Source organism: Sphaerodactylus townsendi, linkage group LG01, assembly GCF_021028975.2.
Source record: "Sphaerodactylus townsendi isolate TG3544 linkage group LG01, MPM_Stown_v2.3, whole genome shotgun sequence".
In the NCBI taxonomy this organism is placed as follows: Eukaryota; Metazoa; Chordata; class Lepidosauria; order Squamata; family Sphaerodactylidae; genus Sphaerodactylus; species Sphaerodactylus townsendi.
Window position 1 is genome coordinate 10,367,769 of NC_059425.1, and position 4,617 is coordinate 10,372,385.

Sequence of the window (4,617 nt, forward strand, 5' to 3'; positions counted from 1 at the left end):
TCTCCAGATTAGAGCGCCCCTGCTGTTAACCACGCAGGCTCTGAGGAGGGGAAGAGGACTGTAAGATGCTTTGAGACTCCAGCATCAACAGATGCTAGAGGAAGCTAATAAAACTTGTTCCCCGATCTCTCTGGGAATACCTGTGGGTAGATTAATTGTAGCCCGATACCTTTATCTCCTGGTTGAGGCCCGGTGGCATAGAGCAATCCCCTTAGCAGTGGCGTAGGAGGTTAAGAGCTCATGTATCTGATCTGGAGGAACCGGGTTTGATTCCCAGCTCTGCCGCCTGAGCTGTGGAGGCTTATCTGGGGAATTCAGATTAGCCTGTGCACTCCCACACACACCAGCTGGGTGACCTTGGGCTAGTCACAGCTTCTCGGAGCTCTCTCAGCCCCACCTACCTCACAGGGTGTTTGTTGTGAGGGGGGAAGGGCAAGGAGATTGTCAGCCCCTTTGAGTCTCCTGCAGGAGAGAAAGGGGGGATATAAATCCAAACTCTTCTTCTTCTTAGCTAGGTGTAATGCCCTGCCTTCTTCCTTTAGCCTTGGACGCCACCTTGGAATTCCATATAAAGAAAGGAAATGTCCGTGTGGCATGGGTTCTGTGGAAACAGTATCTCACGTGCTGTTGGATTGTCCTTTTTATGAGATAGGTAGGAAGAAGCACATAATCCCCTTCCTGCATGGAAGTGAAGGCATTACAGATAAACAGAAGGTTATCTATCTTTTAAACAGCCGCAACTACGAGCTGTCGGAAGCGGTGGCTGAATTTTTAAATGGTGTTACTTTAACTCGTCAGAAGTCATAAAGGCTGTTATTATCTTGCAACGTTGATGTGAAACTATTTATATGCCATTAAAGGTCTTCGAAATCGAATTGCATATATATTTGTATAGAGACTCCGGTGGGGCACAAGAACAGCTCTGCTCCTGTCACTGCAACTTCCTCAATGCTCTGTTTTCGGGGCTTTGGTGGAAACCACCTTCCGCACGGACCAGCCCACCTGGAAGAGCAGATGGGCCTTCTACTCGCCGTGAGCCGGGGGCTTGCTCGGACCAGCATGCACGGATGCCCCCCTCGCCATCCACGACTAAAAAAGGGTGCAGCGCGCATGCGACGTGCGAGCAGGCGGGGGTGAGGGGATTCTGGGCTCGGCTCGAAAGGCCGCACGAGACCAGACCGCTGGCGGAGAGAGGCGAGTCCGCATCGCAGCCAAAAAAGGGGCGGCCAGAGGCAGAGAGAGGCGGCGGCCGGTGCAGGCTCAGAGGAAATGCTGCTGCAGGAGAGGACGGGTGGGGAAATAAATCACAAAAGAAGAGGCAAGCCAGCTCAGGGGAGGAACCGAAACTAGTATAAACGGCCACTTACGGAGCAAAAGGATCTATCAAGACTTTCCGTACTCGAGGAGAGCTCCTGGGAAACGGACGAGAGGTTGGGAGTGGGGTGGGGGGTGTTTTTAAGGAGGGGGGGAAGGAGGACGGAAGGAAAAGTGGGGAGAGAAAAAGCAAGAGTTTAAAAAACCAGCTTTTTGGATGCGTCCCCCCCTCCCTCGCCCGCGGAGCACCGAACTTGCTCGACCCACTTCAAGCACCGCAGGGAAATGGGGGCGCTCTTCCCTTGGCCTTGGCCACGCTGGCATCCGATTCCACCTCCTGCAGTGGGAAATCTGAGCGTTCAGGGCGCGTGGCCCGTTTGCAAGAGCAGCCTGCTGGCGGATTCACGGTCGCCGGGTGTTCAGATATCCTCCCCCGGCATGCGGAAGGTCCATTTATCGGGAAGCCAATGGCTTTTGGTCGATCCAGGGATTCTATTCTAATCTGGAGGAACCGGGTTTGATTCCCCGCTCTGCCGCCTGAGCTGTGGAGGCTTATCTGGGGAATTCAGATTAGCCTGGGCACTCCCACACACACCAGCTGGGTGACCTTGAGCTAGTCACAGCTTCTCGGAGCTCTCTCAGCCCCACCTACCTCCCAGGGTGTTTGTTGTGAGGGGGGAATGGCAAGGAGAATGTAAGCCCCTTTGAGTCTCCTGCAGGAGAGAAAGGGGGGATATAAATCCAAACTCTTCTTCTTCTTCTACCGGTGGCAAACCTTTGGCACTCCAGATGTTGTGGACTACAATTCCCATCAGCCCCTGCCAGCATGGCCAATTGGCCATGCTGGCAGAAACTGATAAAGTAATAATCCATAACATCTGGAGTGCCAAAGGTTATACATCACAGTTCTCTACAAACTGAGGATTCGGCCAGACACACCCAGCCTGAAAACACACGCCAATTCAGGGTGCATCGCAAAATCCCGGGGAGGCAGCAGCAGAAAAAGCAAAGGAACTGCTCCTTAGGCATGGTGGGGGAAGCGGATGGCCATGGACACTTACAGAAATGGAAGCAAAGTGAGATGGAGGAGAGGAACGTGGCTAGAATAAACACTGGGGGGGAGGGGAGCCACAGAGGGCACCAAACATTTATTCCACCAGCAGACACGATATGACTCTCTGCCCACTGTCTACGAAACTAACAGGGCAGGAAGAATTCTGTGGACCAATCCGAGAAGCAGCAACACTCTCTTCCAGCAGGAAAAAGAAGAGTTTGGATTTATACCCCCCTCCTCCCTTTCTCTCCTGTAAAAAATCCCAAAGAAGCACATAGCTCCCTTTCCTCCCCCACAAGAAGAAGGAGGAGGAGGAGGAGGAGGTGGAAGAGGAGGGGGAGGGGGAGAAGGAGGAGAAGAAGAAGGAGGAGGAGGAGGAAGAGGAGGAGAAGGAGGAGGAGGAGGAGAAGAAGGAGGAGGAGGGAGGAGGAGGAGGGAGCAAGAAGAAAGAGGGAAGAGGAAGAAGAGGAAGAAGAAGAAGAAGAGGAGGGAGGAGGGAGGAGGAAGAAAGAAGAAGAGGAGGAGGAGGAGGAATTTGGATTTATATCCCCCCTTTCTCTCCTGTAAGGAGACTCAAAGAGGCTGACAATCTCCTTTCCCTTCACCACCACCCCCCCCCCAACAACAAACACCCTGTGAGGTGGGTGGGGCTGAGAGAGCTCGGAAAAGCTGTGACTAGCCCAAGGTCACCCGGCTGGCGTGTGTGAGAGTGAACAAGCTAATCCGGTTCCCCAGATAAGCCCCTGCAGCTCAAGTGGCAGAGCGGGGGAATCAAACCCAGTTCCCCGGATTAGAGCGCACCTGCTCTTAACCACGACACCACGCCGGCTCTCAAGGGCGGCTCTCGAGGACAGACAGGAAACTGAGTTGTGTCGGCCGCGTCGGAACCTCGCGGAGTAGAAAATGCAGAATATAAATGACGTAAATAAATAAACTAACGAGCCAGTGAAGATGGTTTTGGCTGTTGGCTGGGGAAAGGAACCGGGCCCAGAGCTCGGCTCGGAAGGGTGTGGCGGCCAGGCCCAAATGAACTTTGTTCTACTTTTGCTCAATTATGCTAATAGGCTCCTAATGAGACTTTCAAGGGGTGGGTGGGGGTGGAGAAGTCACACTCAGCCCAGCGGACCGCCTGTATCACCGAAGCACACACAAGCCAGACCGAAGCAGGCCCGAGAATGCAAACAGGACGGGCCAGATCACACCACTGAGCGACTCTCCCCCACCCACCCCCCGGAGATTACGGGAAATGGACGCCAAAGCAGGCAAGACACAGGGAGCAGAATTCGGGCCAAACCACCAGGACTGTTTAAAATGGCTGGATTCCCACCCACCCCCACCCCTTAACTGAAAGGACACCAACAGCTGTCTGATACATTACAGGACTGGAAAAACTGGAGGAGCAGCAGTGGCGTAGCGCACTCTAATCTGGAGAACCGGGTTTGATTCCCCGCTCGCCGCCACTTGAGTGCGAGTGCGGGAGGCTTCCCTGGGGAACCGGATTAGCTTGTGCACTCCAACACGTGCCAGCTGGGTGACCTTGGAGGCTGAATCCGCAGGTTAAATTCGAGGCTCTCTCAGCCCCACCACCTCACAGAGGGTGTTTGTTGGGGGAGAGAAAGGAGGTGTAAGCCCTTTGAGTCTCACTTACAGGAGAGAAAAGGGAGGGTAATAAATCCAAACTCTTTTTCTTCTTCTAATTCAGGGGGGGTGGGCAATTGTATTTTTCCATGGGGCGCATAAGAAACAGAAAGAAAATATTAGGGAGGGCGGCCCAAAAGGCAGGGGAGGTGAGCTTTTGAAAGCCCACTTGAAGCTGGCAGCCGAGGCAAGCGGCTTCTGCCGAGGGCTTTCAAAGCGCCTACCAGCTCCCCAGCGACTTGAGGGGGGGCCAGTCAGGGTCATCCAGCCGGGCGCCGAGGATGTGGGTCCAGCGGGCCGTATAATACCAGGTCTGTTCTAATTTAAAAGCAAAACAAGCCACTGGGCTGATTATCCTCAGCTGCTTTCCTGGGTCCAAGAAACCCCAGGCTCCCCATTTGGATTGGGGGGGGGGGCCGAAGGCCTGGTCTGTCTTGGGTGGGGCAGGGAGGGAAAAAGGCAGAGGCAGAGGAGCCGAGAAGCCGGCTGGCTCGCCCCAGGGCCACCAGCGGCAAACCTGGGGTTTGAAGCACTCTGGGAGGCAGGAGGGGCCAGCCCCGCCCTCCCGACTCCACAGCAGTTTCGCCAACTCGTCTTTCCAGGTCTCACCT